Source organism: Anolis carolinensis, chromosome 4, assembly GCF_035594765.1.
Source record: "Anolis carolinensis isolate JA03-04 chromosome 4, rAnoCar3.1.pri, whole genome shotgun sequence".
NCBI classification, from domain to species: domain Eukaryota; kingdom Metazoa; phylum Chordata; class Lepidosauria; order Squamata; family Dactyloidae; genus Anolis; species Anolis carolinensis.
The window spans coordinates 49713012-49729055 of record NC_085844.1 but is presented as its reverse complement, the minus strand read 5'-3'; positions in this window follow the sequence as shown (position 1 = coordinate 49729055).

The following is a 16044-nucleotide window of genomic DNA, read 5'->3' as shown; positions in this document are numbered from 1 at the left end:
CACATGGCACATATCTTATTTGTAGTGCTCAAAAGAAAAACCCACAAAAGAAAAATACAATATTTAAAATGAACAACAATTTTAACCAATATAAACTCACCAGTATTTCAATGGTAATTGTGGACTGCTTTTGATTGATGAGAAAGTTAATTTGGAATGTTGTTGTTGGGTGCCTTCAAGTAGTTTCAGACTTAGGGCGGGGTTCAGACCTTGGAGGGTTGCATCCGGCCCATGGGCCTCAGTTTGGGGACCCCAGTTTGGGGACCCCCCCTACTTCATAAGCTTATGTGGGGGTGTTAAAGATAAGGTACCCAACTAAATATGTTTCTGAAGCAGGTTTCAGTTTATGGAGTTTAATAACAAGCAATACATTCATAGGGGAAAACCTAGTTTATTGCCTAGTTAACATAGTGTGTAAAAAAGTTACGTGAAACATGGAAAGTATCTGTCTCTCCCCAGTAAATGAATACTTGGCCTACACTCTTATGTTTTGCTTCGAGTTATCCTCATGTGTATTTAAAACAATTCTGCTGAGTTCTGGGGAAGTTATTCTTTATCAAGGCCTCCAATGTTTGGCAGAGGAAAACAGGCAAATTTGGTTTATTAGACATTGATTTTACAATATGACAGTGAGTAAATCAAATGAATGCATTGTTTCTATGGATTTACATTGCCTTGCTGCCACAAAAGAAATATTTTAAAATAATGTTCAACATATACATTTATTAGAAAAAAATATGCTTAAATTTAGGTGCCATAAGAGATGCCACTTAGTTTATCCATACCTCACAACCTCTGAGGATGCCTGCCATAGATGTGGGCGAAACGTCAGGAGAGAATACTTCTGGAACATGGCCACACAGCCTGAAAGACATACAACAACCCTGTGATCCCGGCCATGAAAGCCTTCAACAACACAGAGATGTCACAGTTTATGGTGTAGTGTTTTTGGAGCTAGATGAGTGACGCTTTAAATTTAGTACATACTAATGTTAATTGTTAAATTTAGTGCCCCCCCCCCACCTCCATTAGAGGGACAGATCCAGGATAATGAGATAGGTAGAGATAGAAAGGGAACTGTGCTGTTAACACAAAAATGTGTACCAGTATTTAGAGAAAAGGTTCTTACACTTGCTAAGAAGATACTGAGATCACTGTAAGCAGGAAAGTTTCTGCACAAGAAATCCTGATTGCTCTCCATGTGGAGTATTTGAATGGGGATTCAAACACCTATTGAATGGTCTAATAAATCCCCCTCGATGGATTGTCACCTTGTTGTGATGAGGGGGATTGCGTGTTCCAATGAACCTGCAGGCGTAATCGTCAGAGTCATGTACTTCCAGGAGGGGTCGCAGGGGAGGTTCCAGGCCAAGCAAAATCTGAAGACCTCAACGGCAGATCAGACATAAGCCAACATGGCACATGTTGCAAAGGCTGTGATGGCGGAAGAAGACTGCAACAGACTGAGACGCCACCGTTGTCATGTTAGCCATGCCACTGGTTGGGACCATCACTCTGTGAAGACTGTGCACCGACCTCCACACATTAAAAAAAAAAACAAAAAACCTCACACACAGGCGTCTTCCAAGAAAAATAAGACCCTTGGAAGAGCATTATGCTCAGACAATGAGGGATCACCTAAGTAAGGTCTAATAAATATTTACAGAAGGGCTCATTTTATTTTTCTGATATTGAAGCTTTAGTTTCAGTGACAGAGTCGGTTACAATTTTTGTAAGATGTTGCATATCTGAGACCTGAAGAATGAAGCAGCTTTATGCTTCATCTCAGGATTTGACCTACCATTGGAATCATCCAACAAAAACAGCACTAAATATAGTTAACATAAGGCAGGCACTGTTTTCTGGTAGCTACCCTACAGGCATTGGAAATGGAGCCCAGAAAACAATTTGTTTATTATAAGCAGGTCAGTTCCTCTAGGGGACTCATGGAGTCATGCAGTGGGACAGAACAATCGCAGTACTGAAATGGTAGATAATTTTATTTGTTCCACTTGTTGGTCACAGCGGCATCATGCTGGCCAATTATTCTTAAGTCAGCAGGTTTCAGGGTTTATGGCCTCTTCATATATTGCAACACTGCAGGCAAAGTAGCTAGCTCAGACTGAAATGCTATCAAGCTCAAAGATACTGGTCATTCTGCCTTAGAGACATCCTGCTTTTTTCAAGCAAGCCTCTCTTCTGTAGTGTGCTGAGAGAAGAAACTAAAAGCAACAGAAGAAAGAATATCAACTTTAAAAATGAGTTTTTCAAGCCCCTAGTTTAGTGTACAGTTGGCCCTCCACACTGGATGTGTTGCAATAGCAGATTCCCAAATTAGCTTAGTGTTTACACCTTATTTTATTTTTTTGGTTATTTAATATTTAATGTTTATTTTACTTCAGTGATATTTGTCTTTACTGTTCTAATGTAGCACAAATCCTATGTAAAGTCATACTACGTATTTTTGACATTAATATTGAAATCTGAAATATATAGAGAAAGTCTTTACAGGTTATGCATTCATGGAGTCAACTAACCATGGCTCAAAATATTTGTTAAAAAATCCCAAAAGCAAACCTTGATTTTAGTGCACACTGAACACTGATCTGTAGTGTTCTGATCTCTGCTGTACATTTCACAGATTCTCAGAATCTCTCCAGAACTCATTTGAGTTGTTCACCATGTTTTATAAGGGGTGCTACTTTCATACATATATAATGGGACTTGAGCATCCATGGCTTTTGGCATTTTGGTGGGATCCTGGAACCAAAGCTCCATGGATACTGAGGTCCGATTGTAATTAAAATACCAAGTTATTACAGAACTATCACATAAATTAAGATTGAAAACACCAGTAGCTTTTGCAATATTTTCATCTATTTGACAAAGCTGATACAATATATGACACCATATTTTTATTAATCTGCAACTATGAAACTGAAAATTCTGTGAATCTTGATAAAGAAACTTATTTGAATGGCAAATCCATATTCTCCAAGTTTTTAAATTTGGTAGGGACCTGTTATTCCACCATTTCATCTGCAACAAAAAATGACCCAGTTTTCCTCTCTTGTGTCCTGGTTTTCATCTGTGAAATGTTGGAGGGTATGCCATTCTCAGAATGAATCAGCCATCATGGCTAGTCCTAAAAGGTAACTTACCCAAATTGTTACAGTATCAAAACAACTTTTCCAAACTCAGGAATTATATAAAGAGCAGGACTGTGCCCACTTCCAGGTTTTCCCATAAAGCAACTGAGTCTATTTTTCTCAAAACAAACCCTGTGGGGAAGCTGTGTGGAGATGGATGAAGTTATTACTTTAGGGTTCACCGCAGTGGGATCACATACAGAGACCCATATTCTATTGGGAGAAGCACAGAGAGGAAAGGCAATGGGATGTTTTAATTACATGGTGTTGTAATTTTGGAAAACAGAGGAAATGTTCCAGGCTATCTTTTGAAATGCACTTGGCATGTGACATTCCAGCTCTAATACATGTACAGCACATACTTCCTGTCAAAAGTTGCAATGTGAGGGTTTTTATTATCTGGAATATGCAAAGGAGAAGGAAGGCCAAGGCCTGAGTAATAAAGTTTCTAACCGATATTATGCCTTTTTGTGGTTCCTGGATTATGTTCACAGAGTTTTTAAGCACAGGATACACATAGATTATGGAGATGAATAGCACTGTCATTAAAACCGGACAGAATCTTAGGAACACAGAAATGATAAGAATTAGACTGTGGTCTTGTAAGACGGACAATTTTCAAAGACAGGTCACAGATAGCACTGGAGTAGGGCTTCTTACATCTGGATTAATGTCAGAATAGAAGTTGTGTTAACCTACTGAGGGCTTGTCTCAGATAATAAGAGGATGTATTGGTCTGTGGCACAAAAAGAGAGACAGATGGATTTCCATCAGGAGGATCTTCTGTGGAAGACTCACTTACAGGGGAAAAAACGGAAAAATATTGACAATGCCAGGTCTGTGAAGTTTTCCTGAGAGGCCTTCCAATGTAGTGGTTAGACTAGGACTGGGGAGGCCAAGTCCATGTGTCTTAACGTAATTCCACTCAAATGTTTACCATAAGGATAAAAATGGTGAGGTGTATGTTGCTGCATGCTTTGGGGAAGAAAGACAATAGACAATATTTAAATGCAATGAGTAAATGAATAATTAATACAGTAGTAATACACTGGGGCTCTTTTGCACTGCAGAATTATAGCAGTATGATTCAACTTTAACTGTCATGGTTTCCTCCTGTGGAATCCTGGGGTTTGTAGTTGGTGCAGTACTTGAGTGCTCTGGATGAAATTCCTAATGCTTCTTTCTAAACTGCCAGATCCCAGGATTCCATGGAATGGAATCATGGTAGTTAAAGTTGAATCACACTGCTATAATTTTGCAATGTGAGTGGTCCTGAGATTGAAATATTCTAAAGATGTTGAATATATCCTTGAATGGGACCTTGTGGAACTGGGCAGGTATATAGGATAATAATTATGATTACACATCAGTTCTTCCTGACAGGTCTTATCACCCTAATCCCAACTCAGTAATATAGGACATCTTCAAACAGGGCAAAATAGCCCCGTTTTGCCTCTTTTATTCATGGCTTGGACAGGGCCTGCTGAGTGCCATCAGACAATGCACGGCAGGCTCCACTCACATTCCTCTCAAAGTGGATGGGAAGCGCTGAAAAGCACTTGCTCCACCACGGGGAGGAAAATGTTGCTCCGATTTCCACTTTCCCCTGTATGGTGGGGGAAAGGGCATCAGGGCAATGTGTGTTGCTGCGCGTTTCCACCCTTTCTCCCATCTGTCCCGTCTCCATCATATGATGGGCGAAGGAGCAAACCATGAGCCACCCTGTGTGCCTTCCCTTTTGCTGGTGACTGGCAGCAAAATGGCACGCCAAAAGGGTGATGTGAAGAGACCCAGTGTACTCTTTGGCATAATGTAACATTGTTGAGAATTTGATATTTAAGGCAGTGCTTTATCCACTTACATGGGATCAGGATTTACTTAATAGCACTTAGGAAAATTCTAAACAGTGTGGAGGCATAAGCCAGGGAGACTGATTTGGGAGTTCTTCCTTCTAGCTAAAGACTCCTATTGCTCTAGGAATGCTGTTCTGGAGAGCTGGTGGGATCCTGGAACTGCTTGAAAAAGGACAGAGAAAAATGCTGGGGTATGGGCAGTGGTGTCAGCAAATATAACCTCCCTGCCCCTTTCCTCCAGCTGGCAATTTTTATTGCATCCCAGTGCTTCCTGTAAGTGAAAAAGAATTGTATTCCATATGCCCCCAACTGTCCTGATTCAATAAGAACAGTCCCAGGGCCCTTCCAGATAGGCCCAAAATGCAGGACTTGTCTCATTTTTACTTGAGGCATCCAAATAGCGACTCGGGCACGGGCCATACCCATGTATTGGATATTATCTTGTAATTATAAAATTTAACAAATTTGATCCGAATTACAAGGCAAACAAAAAATGCACACCTCTAAGCAGTACCTTTAGGACCACGAGCATTCAAGTTTTTGTTATAATAATATATACACGAATGCTCATGCTAAAATTAAAAAAAACCCAGTCTTAAAGGTGCTGCTACCTTCCTTCTTTTCTCCCTCCCTTCCCTTGCTCCTTTTTATGATGCAAGAGAGTAACACAGCTATCCCTGAAACCTTCTTTAAGAAGACTATGTGTGTTTTGCTACAGTAGCTCTTAGATTATGAGAGATAAAGAGAATGAGTGTAAAAGATTATTTCAAAAAAGTTAGGTTTGTGGCTATAGCTTTTTCACACACACATCCCCCCAACAAGCAGGCTATGGCAGGGGTCCCCAAACTTTTTAAACAGGGGACCAGTTCACTGTCCCTCAGTTGGAGGGCTGGACTATAGTTTTTTTTTTTTTAAAAAAAAACAACAACAACCTATGAACAAATTCCTATGCACATTGCACGTATCTTATTTTGAAGTAAACAAACAAAATGGGAACAAGTACAGCCTCAGTGTTAATCATCAACATCATCATCATCATAAAAATAATAAAGAGGGTTGGAAGAGACCCCTTTGGCCATTTAGTCCAACCCCTTCTGCCTTTGTGCACCAAAAGTGCAAGCAAAGCACCCCCGACAGATGGCCACCCAGCTTCAGTGTCAATAATAATAATAATAATAATAATAATAATAATAATAATAATAATAATAATAATAAAGAGGGTTGGAAGAGACCCCGTGGGCCATTTAGTCCCACCTCTTTCTGCCTTTATGCACCAAAAGCACTAGCAAAGCACCCCTGACGGATGGCCACCCAGCTTCAATGTCAATAATAATAATAATAATAATAATAATAATAATAATAATAATAATAATAATACATCACTTGGGAAATGTTCGACTTGTGATTTTGTGATACAAAATCCAACATCCATATCTCGTTTGCTGTGTTATACTGTGTTTTTGTGTCAATAATAATAATAATAATAATAATAATAATAATAAAGAGGGTTGGAAGAGACCCCGTGGGCCATTTAGTCCCACCCCCTTCTGCCTTTGTGCACCAAAAGCACTAGCAAAGCACCCCTGATGGATGGCCACCCAGCTTCAATGTCAATAATAATAATAATAATAATAATAATAATAATAATAATAATAATAAATTACGATCTGCCAACTGCAAAAGGCCACCCTACTTGGATCTGCAGGCATCATCCAAAAATACATCACACAGTCCTAGACACTTGGGAAGCGTTCGACTTGTGATTTTTTGATACGAAATCCAGCATATCTATCTTGTTTGCTGTGTCATAATAATAATAATAATAATAATAATAATAATAATAATAATAATAAGGGTTATAGACCCCGTGGGCCATTTAGTCCAACCATCTTCTGCCTTAGTGCACCGAAAGCACTAGCAAAGCACCCCTTAATAATTACATAATAGGCGTGGGAAAGGTGCGTGCCTTTCCCTCCTCCCTTGCGCTGCACGCACCTTCCTCGGCACAGGGGCTGGATAAATGGGTTCAGTGGGCCACATGTGGCCCCCAGGCCTTAGTTTGGGGACCCCTGGGCTATGGGGTTGAGATAGCTGTAGCTCAAAATATTACTTTTCTAAACTCTGGTGAAAAACTAGATTATGAGGCATGCTGCAATTTATTTTTCCATTCCCTCTTTACTGCTCTCCCTATGAATAGAGGATTATAAATGATCCTTATGTATATTTCCCTTAAATATAAAAAAACCCAGAATAATAGGGGTTGACTTGTCCACTGAGATTAGAACAGAGAAATCTGCAGCTAATCAGCCTGGCTGAAGCAGCAAAGGTCACAGCAGTCAGTATGAGTTATTACAGAAGTGTTACGACACATGGCCACTCTCCTCACTAAACACAGTCATGAGGAAAATAAAAATTCAGGCAGCTAAAATTCATCTTTTCTGCTTTCGTCATTTTGAGAATTAGTCTTCTACCATGGTCATGTTTCTCTGCTGTCCAATGTCATCCTGTGTTCCTATTTGTTAGTTTTTCTTATGGTGCCAGAAAAATAAGTAAATAAAGGAGGAATGAACTTGTGCTTTAAGGTCTAATATTGAAACTGGAAAAGTCATCAATGAGTTCACTGCTCCATCGCCAGAATAATATTTAAAATATAGATTTCTGTGCCCAGAATGTGTCTTAGGTTATAGTTAAAATGGAAAAAGATGGAAGTGGTAACCTGTTACTATGTAACAGGTCCTAATCTTCAGGTCTCCCTAGTGGAGTTGGGGTCAGTGTGTGTGTGACAGAGAGATTGATTTGTATTGAAGTTGCTACAACTGGGAAGATTTACAATACACAGACATATTCTGTGTAGAAAATATTCTAAAGATGCAGAGAGAATTCTGAAACTACTTACTGACTTCCAAAAACTTTGTATATTTGTACAGGAGGGGAAGCAGTTGAGGGTGTAATTAATTCCTGCTTGTAATAATGAGGTGATGTGCAGATGTGAGACTGAACTATTATAAAGAAGCTCCAGGAAGGCAACTTAACTTTATTTAACAAACAACTATTAAAACAACTATTTTGTTTCAGTGTCTCACACAACAATAACAGTCCACGCTGGCCATATAAATCCAGTGCCAGTCCAGTCAACTGTGATGGTGTCCAAAAACATTGAGCAGAACCCTTTAATGTCCAGATGAACTGCAAAGGCCAAAATTGTATTGAGCCCACTGGATTGTTCCATTGTCATCTGTGTTACTGCTGCCATTCCTTGGTGGTATCTAGTAATCACAGTTGCATCTGCTAAGATCATAGCAGAGTTCCTATGTGATCAGTAAGAAGGGGATTGAAGGCCTATCCAGACAGGGCCCATATCCCAGGCTCTCTCACATTTTTACGACACCTTTAGTAAAGGAGGATTAATTTGAGACAAAGCAAGAAAATCCTGCTTTATCCTGAATTAATTTGATTGCCCATTAGACCCGTGCCTTTGTGAAAAGCCTGGGTCTAATGGGCTATGGGACCTATGTAGACAGGCCCACGGGGAATTCTGGGACTAACTGGAGATTCGTCCATACACCCATCTTGCACCCAGAGCTGGCCCTAGGTATTTTTCAAGTGTAGGCGAACAGAATTTTGGCACCCCCCCCCCCCCAAACCAATCACTAAAAAATAAAAGCGTTGGATAAGCGAAAATGTTGGATAATAAGGAGGGATTAAGGAAAAGCCTATTAAACATCAAATAACATTCAGATTTTACAAATTAAGCACCAAAACATCATGTTTTACAACAAATCAACAGAAAAAGCAGTCTCGACTGCATTCCTGTATGTTTTGCGCCCGAAGCAACCGCTTAATTCGCCTCATTGTTGGACCGGCTCTGCCTACACCTCTTTGTAAAATGAATGAAAATGATTTTTTTTCCTGTGAAATCCTTGCTAAGAGCCAGCATGGTGTAGACAACAACTCTAGGAGATTAAAATTCAATTCCTGTTTCAGCATGGAAATCCACTGGGTGATCTTGGGCAAGTCTCCCTTCTACAAATCTTGCCAAGAAAACTATGTGATAGATTCATCATAAGTCAGAGTGAACCTTACGGCATGGGTCAAGAGTAATGAAATAGAACAAGCAGACATGCCCGTATCTGAGGGGGGAGGGGGTTATGGGTTCAAACCCCCTCTATCCATTTTTTTTTTCATGTTAAAAGGCCTGGTTTACACATGGATTTTAACTGGTTAACTAAATCCCCATGCTAAGTCTATAAAATGCAAATATTAGGGTTCCTCCAGAACTGCAAGCACTATCTCTACCAAATTTTGATAGTTTATTCACATTATCATTACCTACCTTGCTGCCATTTTATATTGCAATAGTTGACATAGTGGAACTGAACAAGTTTTGACATTGTGGATATTTAATCAATATTTTCTTTTTTTAAATATGTTTTATTGTAAACACAGGTGGAATAATATAAGGATCCATCACCGTTTCAATATACGTATCAAATGTTATTTTCTTAGTATTCTTAACCTTGCTGGTTCCACCTTTATCTCCCACTTGTGTCTATTGGTATTTCACCCCTCCCCCCCACCCTCTGGGAACAGTACTTTCCTTCCTTCAGATATTATTTTAATTGATCAAGCATAAAGAGAGAATGGTTCAGTTCTTTATAATTTTTTTCCCTTTGACTTTATCTATCTCCCTCATTTCAGATCCCAGCTCTTCTTGATTCGGTCTGATGTATATTTGGCTCTTCTTTCATCCTGGAGCACAAAGTCAGCTAGGTATCCATACCATTTTTAACTTCCCACTTTCTTTGCTCTTTCCAACCAAGGTCACAGTTGCTTGGGCAGCAATCATCATGTATTTTATAATGTTCCCCCAATGCTTGATGTTTTCATTCTTGTCTAGTTTCTGGGAGAAGAATTCTTTATTATTCAATACCAATTTATGTCCTATTAATTATTCCATTTCCTTCTTTATTTTGTTATACATTTTTGTAGTTTGTCACTTTCCCATCACATATGCATACAGGAGCCAGTTTCTCCACATCTGTGCCAACGCAATATTGTGATTGATTAAGTTATAAGAGCTAATTGAATTGGGGTTCTATACCATTTAGTCAGTATTTTTCTTTGTGTTTCTCTAACCCTTATATACTTGATTTTTTCAAGTATATATTCAATGTCTGACTCATTGCTATTCAGGTCCTCTTTCCATATCTCGGTCAATGTTTGTTTCAATTTATATTGCTTTTCAACTAATTTCTTGTATATAAAACCCATCAGGCCTTTCTCCTTTTCTAATTTCCACTTTAAAATTTGGTCAGAATCTGTTTAATCAATCTTTTTGACATGAAGACAATGTAATCCAATGAAACTGACATCAGAATTGGACTCCCCAGATTAAACTCCATATGAAAAACTTTAGTTTAAATACAATTTACGATGTTTCCATATAATTAACAACTATGATATTTTGTGCTTCCTTTAAAAGTTTATACTTAATTTTTTCCTAAACGATCCTTTTTGCTCCTCCGACTGGGGTATAAAAGGAAGGCATGAAAGCAGAAGTAGGCCATTCCTTACTGTGCAATTGTCTGCTAGCTTAAGTTGCTGTTCTGAGACTTAAAACCCTATTAGTTGCTGCTAGTATTTCCTTTCACCCACCTGAGTCCAGAAGATCAAATCAACTGAATGTTTTTGAGTTCATGGCAAAAAAGAAAAATCCAGATATTGAAAACGAAGAAGGCAGCAGGTTGAGAACCATTGCAGCAGCTGGTACTGATGAAGAACCCAAAACATGCACACTTGCATTGTAACTGAAGAAACTGTGGAAACATTTTACCAGCTGTTAGGATTTCTGTGAGTTGAAGGTCAAAAACATATTGGGAACCCAGGTTGAAAACCAGTGATCTAATCCAAACCCTGACAAAGAAACCATAGAATATGAGCAAAGACAAGAAGCTGTATCATTGTTAGACTGTGGACCTTATATGAACAAGACTGTTTCTGATGGCCAAGTGAAAGCTCAATTAGTGCAAAAATCCATGGACTCCATTGCCAGGATATGTATTTCCTGTGGATAAGAAGAGGAATCTAAGGCTCTTCTACACTGTCATATAATCCAGATTATCAAAGTAGATAATCCACATTGTCTGTTTTGAACTGGATAATATGAGTCTACACTTCCATATAATCCAGTGCATATTATATTTTATTTTGTTTTGATGTATTTTATGTCTTGCCTTTCTTCCAGTACAGGACTCAAAATCATCTCCTTTTTGTATGGATTTTGTATGGAATCAACATTTCAGCTTTTTGACTTTTCTCTTTTGTCTAAGTCAGGAGACAATTTTGGTAGAAGAGACATATAGAGTGCTTGTATCATCACTACTTACTAAAAGGGCTGAAGAAAGTTAGTAACTACATTTCCGTAATGCAAGTGGATGCTGAAAGCCTCTTGGAATGACAACTGATGGTTTCAACTCCATGTACAATAACAGTTGAAAGGACTTTTCTTTCCCATGCTGTAGCTTGAGGGCAAATGCCTTCTATTTACTTCTTCATAGAACTTTGCTTCCCAGGCTAATTGTCCTGAAGGAAATTGATTGAATGGATATATACCTTTATATTGTATGCACTAGTTTAGAATAACACATTTTCACCTGCTTGGCTGGTAATAGCCTTGGAATTTTTGTCATTTGACTTTGGGCGCTTCTACACTGTAGAATTAATGACACTGCTTTAACCAGGCATCCTCAAATTGTGCCTTTCCAGCTGTTTGGGCCTCCAACTCCCAGAAACCCTAGTTAGCTTGTTCAGTCATCAGGAATTCTGGGAGTTGGAGGCCTAAACAGCTGGAGGGCTGCCTGACTTTAGCTGTCATGATTTAATGCTATGGAGTGTAGTTATAGTTTACAAGGTCTTTAGCCTTACTTTTGCCAAATATTGGCATTTTACCAGACTACAACTCCCAGGATTCCATAGCACTGAGCTTTGCCTGGTAAAGTGGTTCAAACTACATTAATTCTACAGCGTACATATACTCCTTGTATATTTATTTACCTGCATGCATCTCTGGAAAGGCACAATGTGTTCACAAAATTTGCCAGTAAGAAATCCTGGCCACAATCATATAAATGTTCTAGTACTGTTAATTGGTGAACCACAGCTTAATCTCTTCTGCTCATGACCTTTCCCCTTTCACCCACATCTAGACTTTCAGCTGCTTCTAATGTTCTTGTCTGCGTGATTCACCAGAATCTCAATTTCAACATGTCCAAACTAGATCTTCATTCCAAGCCATGTCTCAGATGTTGATGTCTCCAGTACTGTCTGACTGGAATTAGCCAGAGCAACCTGGGCATATTTCACTCTGGATGTATTTAGATGCTGCCTTTTGATTTTACACTAAAGCATGATGTGCGTCAATAACTCTTTCAACAATTCAAGGTGTTCAGTCACTTGAGCTGACTGCTGTTCCTCTCAGATATTCCTTGAAGTTCCATGCACAACAGCGATGTTTTGTTATCTTTTTCAGCCTTCAAAACCCATTTCATCCCAAGAGCCACAGTTCATTCAGATTCTTGCCCAGTTTGATGACAGGCAGTCATGTAAGTGCTTGCTTTTCTTATCCATCACAATGATAATATTATACAGCTGTACCAATGTGAAGTGGAAATCCATGCATGCAAAAGACTTATCAGTACCTTCTTTCCTCTTTTTAAGGGTTAAGGATTGTGTTAATAATTGCCTGACTGCTCATTGGAGGAAGGGATAATAGAGGCAAAGATGAAGTACTTTGGGCACATAATGAGAAGGAAGGAAAGCTTGGAGAAGATGATGACACTGGGGAAAATGGAAGGAAAAAGGAAGAGGGTCTGACCAAGGGCAAGATGGATGGATGGTATCCTTGAAGTGATTGGCTTAACCTTGAAGGAGCTGGGGGTTGTGACCGCCGACAGGGAGCTCTGGCGTGGACTGGTCCATGAGGTCACAAAGAGTCGGAAGCAACTGAACGAATAAACAACAAAAAAGGACTCTGCTGCATGAAACTGTTATTCCATTGCAATTGCATCATCTGTGATAGTAGATATACAGTAGAGTCTCACTTATCCAAGCTAAACGGGCCGGCAGAAGCTTGGATAAGCGAATAACTTGGATAATAAGGAGAGATTAAGGAAAAGCCTATTAAACATCAAATTAGGTTATAATTTTACAAATTAAGCACCAAAACATCATGTTATACAACAAATTTGACAAAAAAGTAGTTCAATAAGCAGTAATGTTATGTTGTAATTACTGTATTTACGAATTTAGCACCAAAATATCATGATATATTGAAAACATTGACTACAAAAATGGCTTGGATTATCCAGAAGCTTGGATAAGTGAGGCTTGGATAAGTGAGACTCTACTGTACATATCACATTGAACATTTTCAATGTCCCGCCTCTCTTCAATAATGCACTTGCACAGAATTGATAATTCATGGTCCCATGGTTATACTTCTCCATACCTTCATAACCATGCCTTCGCATACTCTTCTGTACTTTGTTAATACTCAATTTAGAGCAATTTCACAATTCCAACTTTGAAAAAAGGGCAAACATTATGCAACATGAAATAAACTGAAAAGTGACTTATTTGGAACAGTGAGTGGGGTGGGTGGTGGGTGCGGGTGGTAGCGTGGGAGAGGATAAGAATCTCACCCCGGCATCACTTTACTGCTGGCATGACAGCACAGACATATTGCAACAAGAAAGTTAATCTGAAAATTGTAGGTTTGGGAGCTATTGACAGGATTTATCTATCAATAGCTATGGATTGGGTAATTGCAAGGACAAAGCCGACCAGCAGCAGGATACACAAGGCATTGTGCAATAGATACCAACATATTTGGCAACAATTTCAGCTCCAATGCCAGTTTCCCTGCCTGAGATAGTCTATAGATTGTGACAAATATGTGCTCCTTCCCAAAAAGTGCACCAAATCCATTTCTTCCTTGCCAGGATCTCTTCTGGCTTTATTTTCTGATTTACCAGTGTGTATTGACTGCTGTCAATATTGAAGTTAAATATTTCTCAATCCCTAAGATTGATCAAAAAGCTATAGTGTTGCAGAAGTCCCAGAAGGCTTATCCCATGGTGGCAGTGATAGCCTGATCATTACTGAATTTCAAATTGCTGATTTGTTTTTCCACTACATAGGAACATGGTGGGAAATGTGTCTAGTAGGGTTACCATACTTCATCCATTATCAGGACCTGCTCTTTTTTCAACTCTAAAATTCTTAGCCTCCTGTGTTCTCACAAAAGTCCTCTTTCTTAGAGTTAAAATTTCTGTTTGGGTGGATCTAAAAATGTCCATGTCTTCTTTCAAGGTTGAGACTGAAAGGAGACGATCAGGTGGAAGAACTCAGAAAAGGGATGAGAGAGACATACCAAGTTAAGTATGAGAAGCCCCTAAAGCAGCCAGCTGTTATCCCTCTCCACTCTTTATATTGTGTTCATAAAACAGAGAAAGAGATTATTGAAAAATTGCTGGATTCAGAAAAGACTAAGCAAAATATAAAATATTTTCTAATGCCAATGTGTATTTTAAAAGTGTTAATTTGGGGGGGGGGGGGGGGTGTAGTAAAAGTACCAATGTGTTTTTGAATTATGCAAACTTTTTCATTAGACAGCCCAGTAGGATAAAGTTTTATTTGTGGTTGTGAGAACTGAGATGCTTGTGTCCAATCCTTTCCAAATATGTGACCAGCATACAAGCTTTAAGTTCATTAACCACGTTAGCCATAAATTATTAGAGTTTACTTATGCGAGTTTGGGAAAATCACTTTTGAGCTCCTATATTTCCCTTGTTAGCATGGCCATATTGGGGAAAGGTGATTGATACAGGTAGTCCTTACTGCATTTTAAGAAGCATTTGTCAGTTGTGAAGTGATCAATCTCTTTGAAAACAATTAAAACACTAGTGTCCTTTACATATGACTGGAGCTGAAACTGGTTTAAATCTTGGTATTTATATTTTTCCCATAATGTACAACTCATTCCACTTGCTAAAGGGGAGCAACTTGTTCTTTGTTTATTTTTAATCTTAATTTTATCTGTTTTTTTGTAGATTACTTTTATTTGGTAGCAGGCATTTTACAGGTTGTGTAGTTTTCTGTTAGTGGCTGTTGTGATACATTAATTTTCTCCTTCTGGCATACTTTCTTCTGTATAAATTTGCATCTATGAGCTCAGTGAACTGAGGGCTGTACTGGCAACCCTACATGATCAGCCATGACAACATGTTCAACTGTGTGTGGATTCATGATTCAGTGGAAATCACACAGGGGCATTAACAAAAAATTAGGCAACCTTAAACTACTCTCCAGATGTTTTGGGCTACAACTCTCATCAGTATCAGCCAACATAGTCAGTAGTTTGGACTGTAGTCCAAAAACATATGGGGAATACAAGATTGCCTATACCTTTTACTTAACTTTTCTTATGGGTCAAATATCTATCACACTGTCATACTGTGCACCATCTCAACCCCACAAATCACAGTAGTTACATGAGCAGATCATGTGTAAGGCAGGCATTCATTCATGATATTCACAAGATCTCCATGTGTACTCATGCATGATTAGTGGTAGGAGAGTGCTTAATGTCAGATTGAGGCTTACAGTTATAATTTGGATCATTCCAGTTAGATTTCCTTCTGTCACTATTCATGCGTTCAACTGTTTATAACCCTCGTTTATGTGTACACAGTTTTGTGACTATGTTAACTGTTTGCAGGTGGCTCATTTTTCAACTGATGTAGTTCCATTGGGATAACAAAGATTTCATCCAGGGAATAAATCACCACTTCAGGGTCCAAAGCTCCTTCTCTGGGTTTGTCTATGGCAAAAAATCTGTGCAAATTGAAGCTGGAATTTCCCTTTGCTGAACCAAATGAACTTGAGGTAACCAAACGTTTCCGAAACAGGTAGGAAATAATGCTATAGTGAACATCTGCCAAAGCTTTAACTTTCACACAGGTGACTGTTTAAACTTTGCTGTG